The sequence below is a fragment of the Malus sylvestris genome, chromosome 14 (assembly GCF_916048215.2).
Source record: "Malus sylvestris chromosome 14, drMalSylv7.2, whole genome shotgun sequence".
NCBI classification, from domain to species: Eukaryota; Viridiplantae; Streptophyta; class Magnoliopsida; order Rosales; family Rosaceae; genus Malus; species Malus sylvestris.
This window is the reverse complement of record NC_062273.1, coordinates 19088360-19111833: the sequence shown is the minus strand read 5'-3', so window position 1 is coordinate 19111833 and position 23474 is coordinate 19088360. Positions and strand designations below refer to the sequence as shown.

At 35.7% G+C, this 23474-nt stretch overlaps 1 long non-coding RNA gene and 1 pseudogene across 2 annotated transcripts; one reads left to right on the top strand and one right to left on the bottom strand.

Moving 5' to 3' along the window:
* Positions 1 to 265: 265 nt before the first annotated feature.
* LOC126600191 (auxin response factor 9-like) lies at positions 266 to 5044 on the bottom strand (annotated as a pseudogene).
* A 3112-nt stretch (positions 5045 to 8156) lies between these two features.
* LOC126600192 (uncharacterized) lies at positions 8157 to 9795 on the top strand. 2 transcript variants are annotated; one of them, XR_007615377.1, is made up of 4 exons: positions 8157 to 8630; positions 8733 to 8848; positions 8925 to 9014; positions 9147 to 9795. It is a non-coding gene; the product is annotated as an uncharacterized LOC126600192 (long non-coding RNA). The 2 variants fall into 2 exon arrangements; XR_007615376.1 differs by having other exon boundaries at positions 8925 to 9795.
* The last annotated feature ends 13679 nt before the right edge of the window (positions 9796 to 23474 follow it).

Sequence of the window (23474 nt, the reverse complement as noted above, 5' to 3'; positions counted from 1 at the left end):
TCTCATCTTCCCTGCGTTTGGATGAAGGGTGAGCTGCAGAATGCCCGACAGCTCTGGTTCCATTTGTTTGGATGTGAGTGGTCAGTAAGGGACTAGAGTCTTCAGAGGTATATGTTGGTTAAGAGGAACTAAGATACTCGGGGAGTCATGGGAAGAGGACGATCTTGGCTTGCGGCTAACAAAATTGGAGATTTTTAAGGGTATATTAGTATTTTTACATCAATTTTTTGTTATAATTATCATAAATTTAAAGGTGTGGCTATAATTCTATATGGAATCCGAATTTTGGTTACTTTTCCAAATTTCCCGTCACTATCCACCAAAACATTTCACTGCCAAAAGTACATATATTTACAACAGCATCATATGGAACAAAATACCCTAAAAACACCCAACTCCTCCGACGACCCACCACAAATTGCTTTTGAATATTCACAGATTCCTAATCCTACCCACTACCGAACACAGGACAATGACATAATTGCCATTGCACCTTTTTTCAATTTCCAGTCAAATGTAGTGTAGCTAGCTCTAAAAAACGAGCTACCAATTAGCCGATGTCCTCTTGTCCTCCTGCTTCCAACTTCAAATCTTCTTTTTCCTCCTTTTTGCCCAAAAATCAAGTCTTCCCTCCCTCCATCCACAAACAAACAACCAAAAGACCTGCCCCGAAAATCAACAAAACCAACGCGTAATTAAAAAATCAACAACCTGACCGATGTTAGTCCGAGCTTATGACCGTCCCCCCTTCGACTTCTAGTGACGACAATGGAAGTTCGCAGCCTGCGCTGATTTTCTTCACATCTTGACTCCAACATATAAAGATCCTTTTCACCATGTCACAAAACTCCCTGCAAAGAAAACGACGCAAAGGTTTTAAACTAAACAAGGAAACATGTTAGGAAAATCCAAATACAAACTCCTTTTTTATTTATTTTTTGTAATAAAGTATACTTACGACCACGGGTTCGCCCATAAGCATCATATCTCCTTCATTATCGGTAAAGACAATTTGCCACTTGTTACCGGGGCGAATCTGTCCCTTAATGTCAAACATCTCCTCCAGTTCATCTATAAGCTGATCATATCCTTCCAACATCGTCAAGTCCACTGCTCGGCCAACAGCTATCCCCTGCATTTGAACCTTTTGGGATATACAAACGCCACAACTCAGCACTTGAGCTAAAGACTCCAAATCTATAACATGAATACTTGATATTTCAGAATAAAAAACAATCAAAAATAATTCTACTTTGAGCACCTTGGTGCGACTTCTGGCGGACGTAGAGCAACTGTACTTGCTCTGTGTCTCCTTAGGTGATAATTGCAACTGTCCAGGTTTGCTTTCTTTAGAAGCCTTTGAAAGGTCAGATTTCTGGTCTGACTCAGCTGCTGACGGGTTACTAACACGTCCTTCAGTGGTTCCAGTAGGTCCACTGATTGGTTGTGGATGTGCCTTCTCCATGGCAGGGAAGCATGTAGAATGACTAGTAAAGTCTATACCGAAAATTCGGCAACTAGTACCCGTCTCAGTTTTCTTCTCTTTTTCAACATGGTCAAACATTGAGTCATTTTTAGGCTTTGATGAGTTTGGAGTTGAATATCCAGAGTAAACAGGCCAAGCAGAAACACTTTTACTATCCTCCATTGTTTCCTGGAACCTGTGCGGAGAACCACCTGCCTGAGAAGACAACCATCCCCCATCAATCTGAGTCCTTGGAACAGAGTTGTTATTGCTGATCACGTCTGCCTGTTGATGATGCCATACAACATGATTTTCACTTCTTTTGCCTTCAGCAGCGACACTCAGTGTTGACGTGTCATGGGACTGTGTCAGCCCAGAATTCCACATAGCTGACCCTGTTGAACTCATTGCATCTAATATCCATATAAGTTAGAAGACTCTGACCCAAAAAATCTAATCCAAGGCAAAGGATAAAAAGGGGGGAAAATGTTGCTGTTTAGTTGGTTGCTAGGAAACAGAAAGAAAAAGGTTCCTACCAAGAGCTGGGATTTCAGTGGGTGGTCGGGGCCTTTTGTTCTTCACCACAGCTGGTTGAGGAAGGCTCGGAAGTACTGACGCTACAAAAGGTTCAATCTCCCAAGGCGATACCCTATCAGGCCTTGGAATGGATGCAGACTCATCCCAGTGAACCTGGAAGATATTTCAGAAGAGCAAATTTATGTCAGAATTTTCATTTAACATCCAGTACAAGGAGAAGGGGAAGAAAGGAGAAAGGAACAAGATAACAAGAAAAAGAAAAAGAAACCAGTACTAAGAGTTTACTTTAAGTGACCGCCATTTTGAATCTGCCCAGTGAGGAGATATATCTTCAAGACCAACTATTGTGCCTGAAAACCTGGAAAAATGAAAGAACATAGAACAAAATACATTAGAAAGCCCATAAACAAATTAAACCGAGTAAACATGCTATAGCACTGCTGCATTTGACTTCTACCTTCTCTCGGGAGCATCCTCCCCCTCAAACCTCATTTTGAACCTCATTCCGACTGAAAATTTATTGTTGACAGCCTCCAAATACTTGTTCAAACCGATAATGAACTGACTTGTCCTGGACATTTCAAAAGGAAATCAAGATATAGACTATGAGAAATCCTGTGTTAAATGATTCAGCGCAACAAACATTTTAAATTCTGCAGGTTAATATAATACAACATACCTTGGCTTATAATACACGACAAAAAGAGTTCGGGTTGCAACTGCATGAGATGCAGTTGCGAGAACCCCTACGTGCATGCTTTGACTCGAGATCACCGATGATGGCATGCTGCTTTGTTGACGAGCAAGACGTCTAACTCCAACACGTAACTCCCCGTTGCCCCCTCTAAGAAACCAATTTTCTACAGATTAGTGAATGTTTGACCGAAAAATATACATGCCTCATGTACGATATGCAAAAATTCAATTTTCCAGGCTACACTGTTAAATTTAGTTGACAAAAAGGTAAGAGAGAAGGGACAAGAACAAATGGCAATGTTTACCTGAGAAATACAAAGGAATCCCCAGCACTTAATCTCTTGGAGGTGACGAAAGTACTCCATCCTGTTGTAAGCAAGTGCCTCCGTGGTTGACCTGTTCAGTTAATCACAGATAGATGAACTGTGAGCAACAATCAATAAAGTTAATTGATATATCACTCACCATGTTTGAATTTTTTTCATACAAGATGTCCAACTCATGATCTCCTCCTAATAATTATTTTTGAGAAGATCTCCTCCTAATAATTATGAAATCCCCCATTTGGGACAATTGCAAGAGTGCAGAGAAAATGAAGTACATCACCTCTGAAAATATGCTTAAATCGCCACTCGTAACCATGAAGATCCTTGGCAACCAATTCCTGAGTTGGGGTTGCCTGCGTCATGTCCTGAAAAAGAAATTGATCCATGGTGAAAAGGCACAGACATGAAATCAAATCAACGAAATAATGAGACCACGAAAGAACAGCCAAAACAAAAGCTAGAATAGAAAATATATATATACCAGTGCAGGAAGGCATTCAGTGGCGTGTTTCCGGAGAACAGAAAACCCGCCATGGGTGCTTGTATCAGAGGCAGTTAAAACCTTGCAGAATGAGTGAACTGCAGGTTTTTGAGGTTCTGGAAGGCATGGATCAGGACTAGTAGGCTCCGTTTGCTAAACATATAAACGTATTGATGTTAATAATGACAAAGAAATATTGCTCAGACAGCGAAAATCTAATCAGGAAGTTCATTTGGTTCTTACATTTACATCTGGAATTAAAGTAATCTGTGCATAAACCTCATCTGTTTCCTGCTCAGCCTAAAATTGCAGACAACTCAAGGTAAGATATTTCCAAACAAAAAAATTTCACAAATTATTCCCAACATGCTTGGTTACTGAGAAAATCCAGGAAATCGAAGATATAAATTCTAAAAATTTTAAAGTCGAAGACTTTCCAATCATTAGACCCCGTAATCAGCTGGAGATGAAATCAGCTAACAGATCCAGCTGATCTGAGTTATCATTTTCCATGAATCAGAAACAAAAGTTTTCTACAGGAAATACCAATAGGGTAACGTTAACAACGCGGCAAAGAATCTTCGAGGGAAGATTGAACTGCGGAATCCCTTGATTCAGTTCCTGATTTGTTGGTGTTGACGCCTCCAGCTAAAACATAATCCCCAAAAATAGCAAAAAATATTCAATTTCGACGAAAAGATTATAATCCCATAAGCAGAAACAAAAAATTAAATAAAAATAAATAAAAAAGGAAGATGGAAAACTCACTTGTTCCATGTGCCCCTGTGGAAAGTAGAAGACTCTCTCCTGGACGCGAGGCACATCGACTAGTGGGCCCGCGCAGGCCTTCCATAGCTCCGGATACAGATCGCCGCCTGCAAAACAAGACGCCCAAACAAAAATGGGAAGGAAAAAAGGTTTAATTTTCCGGGAAAATCCGAGAAAGTGTGAGAAAATCAACAGCCATTTCACCTTCCCGATTCGCCATCGTTGAAGTCGTACCCTCCCGAGTCAACAAATTTCAAAATTGCCACAACAAAAGCTCAGATAATCTCTCGATTCTGATTCTCTCTCTCTGTCGCTGTCTCTGTCTGCGTCTCTCTCTCTCTTCGGTCTAAGCAGACAAAGCTGAGCTGAATGTATAGATATAATTAAGCACAATAATGACTCCTTAATAAGCCGTTAATACGATTTTAATCACACAAAGCTCCCACCACTTCCACTCTTTCTCGCTTCACACACTCTTCGTGTAACGATCACTGATCGATAAGAACCGTTACGCCGAAACCACCAAACCGTTACAATACCGCTATCTCTGCTCGGAAAACCGCCTTTCTCCCTCCCTCTCTCAAAAAACTCTCACACCCTCTCTCTCTCTCTCTCTCTCTCTCTCTAAAAACACTCTCACAAGCTATCGCTAGGAAATCCAGTAGAAGAAAACGCCGTTACAGACCGCTTTGCGCGCGTCTTATTATACGCGACTTTGTTTATGCTTTAACTCTGACCCTGTCTCCTCCCTCCACTGTTCTCTCTCCTCCTTTCTGTGTAACTGAATTAACAGTAGTTAGAGGATTAACCAGAGGGGTGGGTTAACCGGACGGGAGCAGCGCGTAACGGAAAGGTGGGGCTCTGCGGGGTGTAAAGCAGCAGAAACACAACGGCGTTTCGAAACGGCCGTTTTTTTTTTTAAGTAATGTATTATATAGGTATAAAGACCAAATGATATAATTGTGGATAATTGGATTACACATTAAGTTTAGCTAACGTACTTATTTTCTATTTCTGATGTGTCATTTGGTTTTTAAATTGGTTTACCATGCATTACCCTATTTATACTATGCAATGCAGGAATTGACAAGTCTCACTATACAGTAACCATAATAATTTAGTTCAAATTCATTTTTAACGGCAATTGAATTTAAGACATATTATTTATAATATCGGTAAATTGTAGTACTAAATAAAATAAGGATTAAGTACTATAAACCCATACATTTCAGTGTTATTCTAGATTTGTCTCAACCTTTTTAAACATTACAAACAAGTACACAACCTATTGAAAATTTCACATTAAATTTCTGTTAAATTAAGTAGGGCATACATTGTCTCCGGCATCAATAGAAGATCATAGAGAATGACTTCTACTAAATAACGGTTACCATCACTCCCTTCAGACCATCACCCACCTCTTGATCTTCATTTTTATTTTCCATGTTATTGTGAAATTTGTTTATTTTATTTTTAACTTTTCATCTTCATATTTTTTTTTAAGTTATTATTATTATTTTAGTGTTCAAGTAAGCAAATAAGTGTGACATATTGTTGCCACATGTACATTTAACGAAAAAAATTAACTGGACCTTAATGAAGGTGACGTTTTTAATAGGTTGGATACTTATTTGAAATTTTTTAAAATGTTGAGACAAAATTGAAATGACACTAATAAGTTTCGGGATTTTTTTAAACAATGATATTATTTACACTATGGGAGATGGGGTGGGCTTTGCCTCACAATGGGTTAGCAATAATGTGGTTCAAATTCATCTTTGGTGAGAATTGAACCTAACCTCTCACTTACAAGTGAAAATGAATACTACTAGACAGTAGTACTAAGTAGCAAAAAAAATTTGGGATTTAGGTACTTAATAAATAATGAATTTTAATTATCAATGATTCATGTGATATGAAGGGTGCTTCGGGATGCGTGTGGTTTGAGATATTGAAGAGACGTTAAGTCAAGTGTGCCGTTCCATTTGTCGTCGTCCCTTTCGTTGTCTGCTTCGAAGCAGGCAACAGTGTTGGCTCGAGTTAACCCGTGGGGCTAGATTTTTTTTTAATTTTTCGTTTTCATTAATTTAATTTTTGGCTTGATAATTACGTTACATGCCACTCGGTAATGAGGGTGGGACCCCCGAAACACGTGGTGATTGTTTGGGTCTTGTTTGGGTTTTAATCAACTTTTCTTTTTCCCCAGACAATATGCAAGCGCTTCGGGATTCTATGGCGATATGTAATTTACCCTTCTTATTTTAACTTCCACTTAATCTTTTTCCTGTCTGACTATGATGATGTATCAACATTTTCATTTAGGCCTAATTGGATTATTAGTTCATGTGGTGATAAAATAGTTGGAAGATAGCTCATGTAGTTAAAAAAATTAGGATTTAAGCTTCTGTGGTGAAGTCTGTTAGGATTTAAGCCCAAAACTAAAAATTTCGTCAATTGTCCATTAATTGTTAGCACATAAGGTTCACATGTGAGACTAAAAAGATAAAGTTAGTCTCACATGTAAGCCCATGTGCTAACAATTAACGGAGAGTTTCGTTTTAGCTTAATATATATGGCTCACGTGCTAATAATTAACTGAGAGTTGACGGAATTTTTAATTTTGGGCATAAATCCTAACAAACTTCACCATAGGGGCATAAATCCTTTTTTTTATCACATGGACTATCTTCCAACTACCCTATCACCACAGGACTATTAATCCAATTAAACCTTTCGTTTACAATTTTGAATGCAAAACTACATTTATATTTGATCAAATAAACAACTACTATATTTTACCGTGAAGTTAAAATCAGAATATACAACAGGTTGCATTATGATGACAATTCTACCAGTTAAACTTGATAACCGTGAATTGCCGTTCAAATGGGGCGAATTTGGGATGAAATTCAACTATTTTTCGGATATGAGAAAAAAACTTGAATGTTATTCGATTAGGGTTTCATATATGGTTATAAAGGTCCCCTATTCATATCCGTCCCTAAATATGTCCCGGATATACAATATATTAAATTATAATATGTATTTATATTCACAATTATTGAAATTATTTGATAATTTGTTTCATCTTTCTCCCATAGTGGTTGTTGTATTTGCTTTTTTCATCTCTTTTATTCTTTCATGGGACCAATTTGTTTTAATTTGCTATCATATTTGACTTATCATAAACATCTCCAGAAAGTATTGTTATGTTTTGATGATTTGGGTGTGGATATTAATGGCGAAATTAGTATTTAATAAATTATAATGTATCAGTTGAACGAATAATTTTTTTGCATTGATGAAGATGGATATAACCGTTAACCGATGGAGAATCTGGTACTCAGTGGGTATAGATAGTCTCCAATGGTTAATTTGCGGTTATGATTGATTAGTTTTCGTAGTTATTGGTATAGATATGACAGTTCTGTCTCAAACCAAACCGTTATCATCCCAAGATTGCACATTTGAACTTGAGAAAAGTTATGTGGAGGGATCAATGTGACGACCAGTCCCTAATTTTCTAGGTAATTTCTCCCCGAGTGTGTAAATTGACATTTCTGTCATGGTTGGCAATGTGACGTGGATGTAGTATTCAGCGTTTATTTTATTTTCCTAGTAGCGTAATTAAATAGTACTCGTCGTTACGAATGTGTATGCGCAAGTTAGACCCAAATCGGAGCTGTAACGAAAAGGTTACACTCAGTCAAAGTACATTAACAGCGGGTAGAATTGTACATGCGTGCGTGTTAATTTTTCAGTGCTAGAAACACTATTTTTGATAAGGGGACAAATTTTGTAATCTGAAAGGTGTACAAACCTTATCATTTCCTTCTTTTAAAAATTGTCCCGTGTGCCCTCAAATCCCTCACATTCACTCATTTTCCCCCAAAACCCTCACAACCAATTAGAACCTCTCCTTACACCTATCCCCCAATTAGAAATTGCTCCCTCACTCTCTCTCTATTCTCCTTCTCTCTCTCTCCCACACCCGTGACTCTCTCCCCTTTGTAATACACACACACCATCATCAAAACTTGCAGATTGAACTAAAAAACACCATAAATGTACTCCTCTCAAACCCACGAACCCAACCGTACTAGCCGATGGTGAAATGACCGAGTTTTGACTCGCCAACTCAGAAGCTCCAACTCAGTGAGTTTTCCTATGACGAGTTTCAAGTCGAGTTACAAGGTTTTAAGACGTAGGGAAGCTTCTACACAACTCCCTAGGGTCCCTAGACTAGGTTTGGAGTCGAGTTGATGTCGAAACAAGCGAGTTCGAGGAGTCAAGTTTTAGGCCGAGACTTTTGATGCATTTTCAGGCCATTTCCCTTCCATTTTTAGACTTTTGAAAGGTACAATCTTGCTCTACTCTTCATAAAGCTTCATTTCCATATAAAGTGCATAAAAAATGGTTAAGAAATGAAGAAGATATGAAGCTTTGAAAATTTTCCCAGTTTCCGGCGAAAATTTCTAGTTTCCTACGAAACCAGACAGCAGCGACCGGCAGAAGCTCACCGGACAAGACGAAGAATATTTCGTCAAAGTTAACGGAATATTCTAATGGCGTCAGGTAACTCCGTTACTATTTAACAGAATATTCTGTCAATTCTGACGGAATATTCCTGACGTTCGTCAGTCTTTGTCAGGTGCGTGGCCTGTGTGTGGGAGCGTGTTTGGTCGTGGGCTAGGCTGCACGTGAGGGCGCATCTGGGCTCTGGACGGCGAGTGCTTGACATGTATGGGTCCATGACTTTGTGTAGATCATTTTCGTATATTCAAACCTTCCGTTTGAGTAAAGTATGAGAGATTTACCTAACCTTTTTTAATATGTCTTATTTAATTTATTAGTTTAGTTATTTCACATATAGGTGAAAATTATCCTGAGAACGTACGAGGTCAAGCGAGGTTAGGAGGTTACGATCTAACCACGTACTAGTGAGTAGGCATTTTGTTTTCACATATATAAACCTTATAGTTTCCACAAATGCTTTTGAATTGATTTATGCATATCATGCCACTGTTGCTTTTAGATTGATATTACGCCTATTATGCCATGATTAAAGATGATATAAGAAATGTTATAATGCTATGGAACGCTAAAATAATCCTACAGGATACACATGTAAGTTTGCATTGTTGACTAGAATTATTTAATGGGTATGGCATGTTTATACTTATGTAGTCTGCTCATCATTGATGCACTCCGGTGTTAGTGCTAACCCAGGGCCAGGGCTAGTCTTTCACGTGTTTGTTCATCTCTACACCGCACGCTCGCCTTGGATCCAAGTAGTATCAATCCTGTTGTACAGGTTGCATTAGGCAACTCCGACTCATAGGTGACTGCGATTATTGCTAGTCTTCATGTGATTGTAGCACTATAGTGTACTTATACATTACGCCACATTCTTGTTCATGTCAAAAACTATCTGCATGAACTTGTGTGCTAGCATAGATTGATGAGCAACTTGTTTTCATTATGCTATTGTTGAGATATTGTAATTTGGCTTATTTCCGACATCATTGTTATTTACAATTGTTTTCATACTTATACGTAGTATGATTTTCTGGAAACTATACATGATTTACAACGAAGGGTTAGTATGTTCAGAAAATAAATGTGTTTTATAAACCTTTGTTTTTGTGCCCACTCACCCTTATGTTTTTCACCCCTCCATGTCTTAAACAGTCAAATTCTCTGTGGCATACGAGGAAACTCCGACGGGTTCTGACATATCTAAATAAATGTAGGGAGCCTTTCTTGGTTGTGTATTAAGCACTATAATTAGTTCCAATTGCACTCTTTTGTTACCTATTCTCTGAATATTTGTATTATATGGGTTCTACCCACTACTGCGCACTCACTTTATTAGTTAAATAAGTTCTAGTTTCAGTTTTAAATTATTCACATTCTTTCATCACTTATAGTTTTGATTCCGTCACCTTCGGGTGATGGCCAGCATGCCTCAACTTCGGTCGAAGTGTGTCAATCAATGTCAGGAGAAAAATACCAATAAAGCAGTATAAGCACGTGGTTAGTTATCCCACTCTTCTAAGGATGGCAATTCAAACCGTTAAACTCGATAACCGTGGATAATCGCCTGAATGAAATGGATTTAGGGATGAAAATTCGGTTATATTTTGGATATGGTGAAAACCCGAAAATATCATTCGGTTATGGTTACATATATGATTATAGGAGTCTCTAATCCGTATCCGTCTGTAAAACCGGTCTGAATAATACATATTATATATATATATATATATAATATTTTACATATAATAAATATAGTATTGTATAATACATTTGTATATTCACCAAACCCATTACTTCGAGAATTACAAAAGTTCCATTTTGTGAGAAAATTCAGATGTTTTGAATCAAAACCAATAAGAATCCAATGATGCTTATGGAGAGAGATCAAACATAAGCCAACATCATCAATGTATCTATTATATTATAATGCCTCAATTGAACTAATATATTTTTGGTATTGACGAAGATGAATATAACCGTTAACCAATGAGGAATCCGTTACCCGGTGGGTATGGTTATGGATAATCTGTGATGGTTAATTTGTGGTTATGGATATATAGTTGATTTTCATGGTTATGCGGGATGGATACAACATTTTCGTCCCCAAACCGAACCGTTGCCATCCCTACACTCTTCTAATAGATGAGTTATTTTGTTTGAAAACATTTAATTGGATTAACATATTAATTGGGTAATACTAGAAATACCAAATTCATGCATCAAATTGGTACACAAAATAATATGGTACATTCCATACCATACAAATTTTTAGTACAATTATTATCAACTTCCAATTTGAACTAAAGCATAAATTTAATTAGTGTCACGTTATTTGGTGTGCGTATGATTATTGATTTATCTTAATTATGACGAGACAACAATTTGGTTTTTAATTTTAAAAGGGACTACACCTAAGTATCATTTCGCTCAAGAAAAGCTTGATGGTGTGCCCCATATAATGTTTAGCAAGTGTTAAAACATGACAGGTTTAAAAAAATTAAATTATAAATAAAAATTTGTTATTACGTGTTATATTTTAATTAGATAGCACATGTGACTCAATATTTCATATAATAGGACTATACAAGGCTCTTCACATGATATATATTATAGTGAACGTACTACGTGTCACCCAATGTAATGTAACAAGAGCACCCAATGTAACAAGAGCGACCCCCACCAAATTTTTTTTTTCCTTTTTATTGTAATGATCTTATTAGGGAGAAGATAATAAGAATCAAAATTTGACAATCAAATGACTTGTATTCTCCTTTGAGTTGGTGGAATGAAATCATGTTTTCAAAGAAACAAATTTTACAGCAAATGATATTTGCTTTTTTAAGGCATAATATTAGTGGCATGTGTGTTAGGGATGGCTTATTCCCTCCAAACCAAAAACGCTCTTTAGTTTGATTCTAGAGGTCCTGAATATTTCCGAAGCTTCTCTTTCATTTAATTCCTTTTCTTGCTTCAAAAAAAAAATAATAATAATAATCGCAGTAAACTGTAAAAGAGACGATGAGAAAGCATGCATGTTACGTCAGATTAGGGTTTGCTTTTCCTCTCCCCTCTCTATGAAGAACAATGAAATGGAAGAAAAAGTGCCCACCTTTGATTTATTTAAACAAGTTAATTACTAGTCTTAAGTAGTCTTCCTCTCCCTACTTTGCATCTTTTAACAACGTAAGCAACTCTCCGTCCCCCTTACCAGAATATATTTTATCATATATGAATATTTTGAATCACGATTTTAATCAAATTAATATCCAAGATGCCTTCCACAAACACTTTTATATGCTCTCTTTTAATCATCAATTAGTTTAGGGATACTTTGGATGTGGTCTCTAGTTGTGAATATTCTTTGACTGAAACCTTGTTGGTTTTCAATTTTTGATCGAAGTCTCTAAAATTAATGTGATAATTTATTTCTATATATGTTACTATTTTTTTTAAAATTAAAAATTGAAAGTTATAGTTGTTTATATTAATGTGATTTTAAATAAAAAACCATAATTTGTGGAATTAAAAATATTAAAATATAAATATACTATTTTGTGTGTGTGTGTGTAAACATGGGTACATTAACCAAAAAATTATTACCAAAACATGGGTACATTCTTCAAAATCACAACAAAAAAAAATATTAGGCTTAATAATATTAGTAAATTACTTCAATTAAACTTGACATGGATACATTTTCAAATCAAAGAAAAAAATAATGTACCCATATCAGTTTAAAAATTGATTAAAAAAAATTTGAATAGATTTTATATAAAAAAAATTAGTACATTTTACATATAATAAATTGGTATATTTAAGAATAAGTACATTTTAAGATTAAAAATTTGAAAAAATTACATGAATGGATACATATAATTAGCATGGGTACAAATACAAATAAAACTTTAAAAAATATGGCACAAAAAGAAATTAATATATGGGTACAAATTAAAACTGAAAAGAAAATTGGTACAAATTAAAAAATGGTTGCAAATTAAAAATGGGTACAAACTAAAAATAAAAATATATGATAAAAAATTTAGCCATAAATGTAAATATATTAATTGTAACATTTTTAACACTAAATGAATATATTTAGAAATAAAAAATCTTTTATTATTGAAATAGTTAATGATGTTATTAATACCCAAGGACCTTGATCAAAAATTGAAAAAGAATAAGGTTTTAATCAATGGAGTAGCAAAATGAGGGATGAGAACCTAATTTCTCCATTAGTTTATTAGTCCAATCTTTTTGAACGTCATACATAATCTTCTTTCTTTTTTGTGGGTAAGATTTTTTATTGATCATACCATATATGAGTATTACGCGCATTTTGTCAAATAAAAAAGAAAAAAAGTATTATGTACATAGGCACAATTTTATTGTATAACATATCATCATTTTATGGTCAAATATGCTCCTAGGATGTCATTACAACATATATGACCATCAAATAATGATTGTATTATACATTTATAAGTATCGTAGTCAAATTCAAAACTATAACCATAAGTTGATTGATATGTATATAATGATTGATTGTAAATGTTTTTCTTTTCCTTTCAAATTTTGGGTCCTTGACTTGTTGCAATTACTACCATCAATTTATCTTCATACATCTTGTCACTTTGAGTGGGTTCTTCAATGTACACCAAGCCTCGGGGTCACCATGACTATCCATTGGAATTGTGGAAAACGCAATTATTAATAAGTCAGATATGTTATTTATTTTACCTCATACATTTGAAACAAAGAAATGAAAATGAAAATACTCATCGTCTTCCTCCAAGTTAGTTTTTAGTGTGGTCGCACTACAGTGTGATGTTATAATTTTGTTTGAATCATAACGTGTATCTATTGTCCTTTTGTATAATAAAACATGAATTAGAAAGCCGTCACCGCTCACAAATTTATCTCATCGGCCACCATGCATAGCCCCCTTCTCGGTGTTTGGCCGCGGCATTGTGCCGTTGCTTGGCCTGCAAGATTTGGATATACCATTATCAAATCGATCAATAAGGGTCATCTACGTACTCAATTAAATAAAAGGAAAAACAAAAGTTATTTCAAGTTTGAAGTTAAACATGCGTGGGCGATTGAAAGTAAGAAGAAAATAGACCAACGTTGTGCTTCACTCTTGTATTAAACAACCCTAACCATGACCATTATTAACGTGAATTGCTTTGGTGAATAGAGTATTATTTACTAAATTGTATCTTGGAATCAAATCGTCACACTCTATTCATCTACTCGCTGCACATCGGGTTCAAACCGTCTTTGTCTTAAATGCTATTTAGAATAATAATATCGATTTTAATAAAATAAAATAAAAACATTATTTGTCGTTTTAGACCTTTGGTGTAAGCTGCAAGTCAATGCATGACAACATTTTGATGAAAGCAATGCGAATTCTGGTGAGCATTTTGGTTTTGTTTAATACTAATAAAACAGCATTAGTACTCTGGATAAGCATAGGAGCAATGTGAATTAGGGTCTTAAGTACTTTTGTTAATAATTTTTAATTGGAGAAGGTGGATGAGAGTAAGGACAAACCAATCAGAGTTTGGTTATGTGTGTGTTTGGCTGTACCTATTCAATTCTCTAATCCATGGCTTTGCATAATTAGGCCCCAAACACTTGGATTTTCTTATACATAACTTTATCGTCCGACACCTGTCCTTTTATTACGATAATTGTACTTTCTTTGTGCTCCAAATTATTGTTACAATATCATAATATTTTGTTAAATTGGGGGGGGGGGGGGGGGGATTGGAAAATAACAATACAGAAAGAAGGCCTTCAGGAAAACTGTATAATGCTAGCATAAAAATTGAATTGACAAAATAGACCTTAAAGATAATAATAAAAGAAATTTGTTGGGTGGTCTAACAAAAAACCAACTCTTATTGTAGGTCTAAAAGGAAGCTTTACTGATAAAAACAAAACAATGAAGTCAAGAACAAATACATCTATACACAGCGACCTGTTTTAATCACACTTAAAATACTTAAGGAAAATTCTGCCGTCTTTGAATTTGACAAAATTAGATTAATGATCAAAGCCACGCGTCCAAAGGGGGGTTTGGTCAATGAACCTCTAATGCCTAAGTCAAAAACTCTGTGGAAAGAGTGAGTGAGTGGTATAGGGTTGAATTACATAGAATTAACTTACCAAAGAATGAACTGGTGATGGGATATTTGTAAAAGCTAGGGCCAGCCACATGTGGGTTTTTTTTGGGGGGGGGGGGGGGGGACTCATGCGATGTGTTGGGGGGGGGAACTCATGCGATGTGTTGGCGTCTAATTGGTCAAAGTGTGTCATCCGTAGGATGAAATAGGAAAGTATCTTTAAGATGTTGAGATATCTTAAAGATGCTTGAGAATAATCTTTACAGATATAATTAAACAATAATAATATCTAATAATTATCTTTGGAGAATCCTTGATTGAATTTGATTGGGTTTCCTTGAATAAAGCAATGTGTCTTCAACTGGGAAAGCTTAAAGGTAAGACTTAGCTATTAACTCTACCGTTAATTTTCTTGCCTTATCTCCTTGCCATGGGCAAAAGAGCTTGGAGAGGAATTATAGTTAGCAGCTCAGGTGTTCTTCGTTTGTTGAATTGTGTGTGGAACAAATGTGGGTCTCCCTAATTTAATGATGGCATTCTCATCAACAGTGAATAAAAGTCTACGTGTCAGCTCTAGGATTTTATGAATTATCTTTTTCTCCATAAATGCCTCCACACATGATGTAATGGATGTAGAAGGTGCATGAGGTGTAGAAATCTCAAGTTGAGTAGGCTTGCCAAAAATAGATTTCTTGACTACCTTGAATTCAGAGCTTTGACTTGTGGAGAAAATATTCAGGAGATGGAGTCCAATTGCTTGAAGAATTTATTTTACTCTAATATAGATATAGGATTAAATAAACGTGGAGAGCAATTCTTTTCCAACACAAGAAAGAGAGAAAGACAAAGAAAATTGTTCCTCATCCCCCAATTTTCTTCTTATTTTGACCTGTGAAGAGTTGTTTGTTGTCTGTGTCATTGTTGTCACACCTCCTGAGTAAGAAATTCTTCTTCTTCTTTTTCTTTTATTATGTCACGACTAAGAGCTGTGGGATGGAGTTGGTGGCGCAACGGGTGGAAGCCCTAATTTGAATGCTGCTTTAACTATTATACCGTCACATCGGACGATCTTAGTCTTCTCCACTGTGAACCTTTTGAAATAGTTGCAAATTGACTCCTTCAAGTCCTTTATGATGTTGAAGAGGTGGTCAAACTTCTTTTTTATTGAATGGTAGGACAAATATTATTTAATGAAAACTAAGGAAAGTTCGTTGAAGTTCTAGATGGTGACCTACTCATGTTGGTCACATCTCCTCGAAGTACTTCATCATCAGCCTCAATGCGTTGAAAATCACGCAGTCGCTCAGTTAATGACCTTTTGTACTTTCTCCTAGATTTTCCTTTATTGGGGCAATGGTGGCTCATGCTACCATCTGACGGTTTACAGGTTTATGTTACTCTTCCCAGCTGTGTCTCTATAAGCAAGTTGCTCGTGTTTACGCTTTGCTTTAAATGCCATCAATTGAGCTTGACCCTGAGTTTTCTCAAGCTCTTTCATGTTCCCTATGATGTATGCTCTAGTGTGAGAAGGGGGAAGCTCTCTGCAAGGCAAATCGCAAGTAGACACTGCACACTGGGCTATCTTAAATGTCCTTCAAAGCGTGGATCTAACCGTGAATGTACACGTGTTTCGAGGCCAAGTTGGGAATAAACACTTCTCTGCACGCCAAGGCAGAAAAAAATGTTTTCTTGAAGGCCAAGGTAAGAGTTCACGCTGGTTGAACACTCAGTTTAAGGTTGGTCGAGTGGCTTCTTACTGGATGCCTATGAAAAGAGATATCATTATCAGCTATTGTCTTACTTCAAAATGCCTCGCCAAGAGCGCGCTTTGTTATGATGTGTTCAAGAATTTGACTAACCAAATTGTTTTCTTACGCGAGTGTGCTTGTCAAGTCTGCGACTTTCCAGATAGTTTGGATTGCCATTCATAGTGGAGGAGCTAGGATGATAGGCACCTACGTGAGTGGTTGAAGTGGAGTGGACAACATACACAAAAGTTGAGCCAGGCTAGGTCAAATTTGCCGAAAAAATTAGCCAAAACAATCCTGATTCAACAGCCAATTTGTGGGTCAAGCTGGTCAGTCCAGTCTAAACCAAACCTGGTGTGGGGACCAACAACCCATTCGACTATAATGATTATGGGACTGGTATACTATAGTAGAACCATATCGGACACACGAGTGCGAACTCTGACGCGAATCGACCAACGTGGACTGTAGGTTGAGGCGCTTCAGCTCGTTGGGATTGCGCAACATGGGCCTGTGCTCACTGGGCTGGTGATGCTTGCGTGGTCTGAGCCTGTATGGCTTGGGCTCCCTAGGTTTAGTTCTGGGCTGTTGCCGTTACTTGTGGCCGAGGTTGCCTTACTCTGTGCTCAGTTGTGAGAACAGGCAGTGCAAGGTCAAGGTTAGGGCCATGCTGTGGTTTCCGTCGGTGGATCCAAACCCAAGCATGTAGGGAGTGTCATTCGTCGTGGTTTCAGAAATTCCAAACATTTTCCATCTTCTAGGGCATATGAATCAAATTAAAATTCCGAAGATTTAGTGCACGACAAAAATTAAAAAAGGTAGAAATTCGAAAAAGAATTGCAATAACTTGTTTGAGGTTTGAATCAAGCTCTCAATGAAAGCACCAATTTATGATAGAAAAATTTTGTTGTGTTCAAATTTGATGAAATTGTACCTACATAACAAAGAGACACTTTAGGTTAAGGACCAAAGCCACACACGTAGAGGGGGAACTCTGTAGAAAGAGTGAGTGATTTAGAGTTGAATTGAGTAGAATCAACTTACTAGAGAATGAACTGGTGATGGGGTATTTATAGATGCTACGGTAGACCACATGTGTAGAGGATCGCATGCCATGTGTCAACGTCCGATTAGCCAGATTGTGTCATCCGTTGAATGTAGTAGGAAAATATCTTTAAAAGATATTAAGATATCTTAAAGATGTTTGAGAATAATCCTTAGATATATTATTACATAAATAATAATATCTGAGAATTATTTTTGGAGAATCCTTGATTGGATTTGATGGCGTTTTCTTGAATAAAGGAATATGTCTTCAACTGGGAACCTTAAACATAGGAATTAGTTATTAATTCTACCTTTAATTCCCTTGCCTTATATCCTTGGCACAGGCAAACCAGTTTGGAGAAATTGTAGTAAGCCAATGCGCCTGGAACGAATGTGGGCAAACCAATAGAGCAAGGGTTAGCTCCGCAGTTGGTCCACAGATAAGTAGGTCCATTACTGGATAAGGCATTCTCATTAATAGTGGATAAAAGCCCATGTGTCAACTCCAAACTTTTCTAAATTATTTTTTCTCCACAATTATCATTCTGCGTATAACTAAATCGTCCAACATGATTAGTATTCCATGCCAACTTTATCATGGCTTGGATAAAATCTGAGAGCTCTCCCATCCAATCCTGACGACTTCCTCAGAGAGGTTGCTGCATGCTGATCCACTGTTAGGGTTTTGAAAGGAACATGCTGTGTATTTGCCCCACCACACCCCTTCAAACCTGGAATGCTCTTATCACTACAGACTACAGACTACAGACAAGAATTCTTTAAAAGAAAAGAAAGAAAATAACTCGATATTAAATTAAATGTGCTTCTAAAGAGAGAAAAATACATTTTTCTATATTTTACTTTTCTAAAATTTTGTCCACAAGAAAGGGAAAGTAGCAAATTGGTGGGGTTTGTGGTATTGTATATGCACACCCCATGTGGAGACCAATTTGGTTGGTGTTCCTTGGCTGCACTCACACCTGCCCAAAAAAAATGAATGACTTTGGTTCTGGAAAACCACAAAAAAAAAAAAAAAAAAAACAAAAGAGAGAGAGAATTGAAGTGGGTTTGGATTAGGAATACCTTGTATGGAAATGTTAAGGGGTTTTTCTATAAAATAGGACTCTTGATAGATTCTATATCGCCTTATGTTTATAGCACAATGTTTTATAATATTGAAACAAAAATTGACGTTAAACAGAAAGTTTATGCAAAGTCCGATTTTTGAGAGTTCCCGTTAAACATTTCTCTACCTAAGTGTAAACTTGTTTTGGGATTGGAATCCATGTGAAGACAATCATGGGGCAAATTGCAAGATTTTGAGTTAGTGGGTGGAGAGCAAACTCTGGAATTGCCTCCACGTATGCTATCTTTTCTTTGAACAAAGAGGTGACAGGGAAAGGTCAATAAGATTTTTGGTCCCCACAGTCACAGGTTTTGAGTTTAGCCTTTTAACTTTGGACCTTATTTTAGGCTAGAAACGATGTGGACTCTTTAGTCCAACATGATAAACTTGGATAAAGCACTAAATCATGTCATTTGTTGGACATTGATCACAAAATTACAAAAATAAAAATAAAAATAAAAATAAAAATAAAAATAAAATCACCTTGGTGCTAGGCTAGAAGATCGATCCTGTATGGAGCACGTCGAATCTACTTCATTGAATTCGCTGTATGGAGTCATACCATATCTACCTATCCACTGTGTACTTGCTGCCCTCCCTTTTGTGGCCTGGGTCATTCCATCAAATTGTTAAGCAAAATATAACTTAGAAGCTATAACGAGGTAAACGAGTGTGTATTTTCACTTGACCCTATGTTGAGTCTAATATAAGAGTTGCCTAATCAAGTAATCTGGCTGAAATTTCTCTCTAATTCAAAAAGCTTGAAATTTACTGAACATTTTTATGAAGTGTTTTTTCTTTTTGGCTTTTCCTTTTCTTGGAATTTACCATTTGACACTTACAACACAGATTTGGGGACCTCACCACCCCATTAATGTGTCTCTATCAAGCAATCATCAATATTATTTAGAGTTTCATGCTCTTCCCCTCGCTATGCCTTATCCAATCGGGGATTTCTTATAACTAATATCTGTCTTTTGATGCGGGTTTGAAAAATTTTTTAGATAGAAATGTTCGTTGCCGAAGGAAAAGCTAATTGAGGGAAAATTTAACTTTTAAAATGCTTTTCGTAAGGCAAGGAAGTTAGGGTAGGTAAGCGAGGGCAACTTGAATAGGCTAAGGTTATCTCCAACTGAAGGGTCCAGAGGGCCAGAGGGTCGAAAATAGCCCGAAAACCGTCTCCAACTGAGGGTTAGGCCAGAGGGCTCTGGAATCTGGGAGGGTCCCACGAAATCGAAGAGGGCTAGAGGGCTAGATGGCTGGAGGGTTGGCTGCATTCAGCCAGCCAGCCAGCCCGGGGCTGGCTATTTTTTTTAATGTTTTGTTATTTCTGTCGGTTATAACCGACAGGAATACATGCTATTATTTATTATAAATGTATTATTGTCGGTTATTCTTAAGAAAAAATTCAAATGCAACGGCTAGTAGTCGTTGCATTTGTTTTTGTTTTTTTTTTTTTTACAGTTTTATTATTATTTTTTATTTACAAATTTTTTCATATAACTTCTATTTTTTCCTATAACTTCTATTTCGCAAAATTTTATTTTCATATTTTTTTTAAATTCCAATTTTTTTCTTATAACTTCTATTTCACAAAATTTGTTTCATATTTATTTTAAATTCCATTTTTTTCCTATAACTTCTATTTCACAAAATTTGTTTCATATATTTTTTTAAATTCTATTTTTTTTCCTATAACTTCCTAAGCCATTATACAACATTAAATTAAATTAACTAACATGAAACAACATTAAACAATATGAAACAACATTAAATAACATTAACCAACATAAAAATTATACAACATGAAACTTAAACAACATTTTTAAAAACATTTAAAAACATAAAACGTAAATGCCTACTCCATGCTTCTTTGGGCCGTTGGATTTGAATTTAAGTTGTAGTTTTTAAATAATAAATTATGTTTGGCCCTATGATCCTTTGGCCATCGGTTGGAGACGATTTTTTGTGAAAGGTTTAAAACGAACCATCTGGCCCTCGGTTGGAGACGGAGGCAAATATGGTCATGTATTGTTTATTAAAATATTAATATCTTGGAGAATCTTGGAGGGCCAGAGGGCTAAAACGAGTCATCTGGCCAGCCATCGGTTGGAGATGGCCTAAGTCTCTCAAAATGTGTTACAGTATAAACTTTGAAAGATTAGAATAATTCTATAACTTTAATTAATTAGAATGCAATGTCATTTTTCGCTCGTGCCTAAGACAAACATATATTTATTCATACCGAATCCAACCCATTTTCCATCAATCTCTTCTTCTTTTTTCATGCACCAAAGAGACTCTAAAGTCACTTATCTTATTATTATTATTTTGTCAAACTAAAATTAATCACTTCTTATTAATTTGGTTCCAAAATAAAAATGATATACAACATATGAAATGCTCTTCCCACATTAAAAAGCACAGACACGCACGCGTGTATAAAGCAGACACACCATAATTTCGTTTATGTTTAAACTAAAACATGTACTTGTTTAACTAACCACACAAGATTCCTCCTAATTTAACTGCTTCGATTATTTATCACTAAGCAAGTAATACTTAGTTCCAAGAGATTGGTTAACCATGATTATTTATCACTAATCAAGTCAAATTCCATGTTACTTAGGTCTGATTGGTTAATCACAAGCCTATGAGCAATCGATTAAGTGCTTAAATTAGGACCCATGGACACCTACACTGCACAACATGATTAGATTAATTTAGATAAGTTTCCTATCATTTTCCAATCCAGATAGAAGCACTTCCTTCAATTATACAATTTAAAAATCAAGCCATCCTTTTAGCATAGTCCCAAAGGGGAAAATAATTTAGAGGTTCATATCAAAATTAATCGAGCAAAAGTGTGTACAACTCAAACACTAATTAACTATAATGGCCTACCATGTTACAAATAAATTGTATCACACCATTTTTTTTCCTTCTACTTTTAGTGCCATGACAAACAGAAGAAATGTCTTGGATTATGACATTTTGGATCAAATACAAAGTTGAGATCTTATGGAAATCTAGCATTGGTTTCGTGATGTTAACGTAGGATCTCATAAGCATGCACACGAAGAATATTGAGAAGTGATTTTCAGTTTTTCACACATATTTTTGTCTCGCTACACATTCATGTTTATTTATGATCGTTGAATTGAATAAATGAAAGAAAAATTAAGAGACATAAATAAATGAAGGTGTACATAATGAGAAAAAGAGAATGTGAAATGTTTTTTTTGTGTTAAACGAGTTTTCTTTATACAACCGGAGAAGGAAAAATCAAAACAAAGCCTCAGAAGCAAAGATAAAAAAATTTAACCTCTTGAGCAACAAATTGCTGGTGTGAAAAGTGAGTTATGAAAACAAAGAACTTGATTGTAATACAATTAAGCCGCCAATTATAGTTTTTGTCACCTAAACTTGTCCATTTGTGGCTTTGCTTGTGGAGGAAATAAGGTTAATTTTTGTTGCATATTATATTAAGGTCGAAGATGAAACATAGAACAAAGCCGGTATGATCGAAGATGAAACATAATTAGTCGTTGAACCATGTGATTTAATTGTGCTGTATTTGACTAAATCCTGGTCAAAGTAAAGATTGACGACAAACATAGAACAAAGCCAACTGCTCAGTAAATAAAACACTTTGCAGGCTAATATATACATTTTTCTAAATTTTTATTCAGTGGGGCTTCTTTTTTAATTTTTATAATACCATCTATGTTTTATGTTTATGTCCTTGGGTTGTTTTATTAACACCCCACATATTGTTGAATACACCCCACATACTAAATACATTTCACATCTACTTTTTCAATCAAAATTTATCTTAGTACACCCCACACATTTTCCTATACTACCCTCAAAACCCAAAGTTTCTACATACACCCCACATTCTTCACATACATTCAACATTCTCTCATTGTTCATTTTCACCACACCTCCAAATTTCAAGACTCTTGCTAAACATGTAAATGCTAATTATGAGGTCAACTACATGACATTCAAATGTTGGTTTATTTTACTGGTAGAGCACAAACCCAAAATTTGTATCCCTCTCTGTTACTGATCCTCTAGAGTCAATCTCACAAAATTTGACCCAAAAAAGAATGATAGGACATGGGTGAATTTTTTTTTCTTTTTCAAAATTATAATGTGAAGATTATAATGGGTTCAATTATTTTTACTATACAAAACTTAAAAGAAAGTAGTGCCAACTGTTAAGCTTACCACTTAGAGAAAAATTTGTTTATATTATGATGGATTTATTCAAAAAAAAAAATCTTCGAGAAATCAAAAATTTGTTTTGGAGTAGTTATAGATTTTGATAACAAAAAAAATGTTGTAGTTCTTACAAAATCCATAATGAAGTGCATCTGGTTACGAATTCGTAACATTTTATTTTTATTTTTAGGGTTTAGGTTTCTATCAATTTAGGGGTTTTTGTAAATTAGGGGTTTTAGGATTTTAGGGTTCGGGTTTAAACAACTAGTTTAGAGTTAGAGTTCATATTAGTAAATAATTTGTGTATTCAATTTCTTTTAATTTTTTTTGGGGCTAAATAGTTATTTCATGTTAAGATACATGAGTGATTTAATAATACA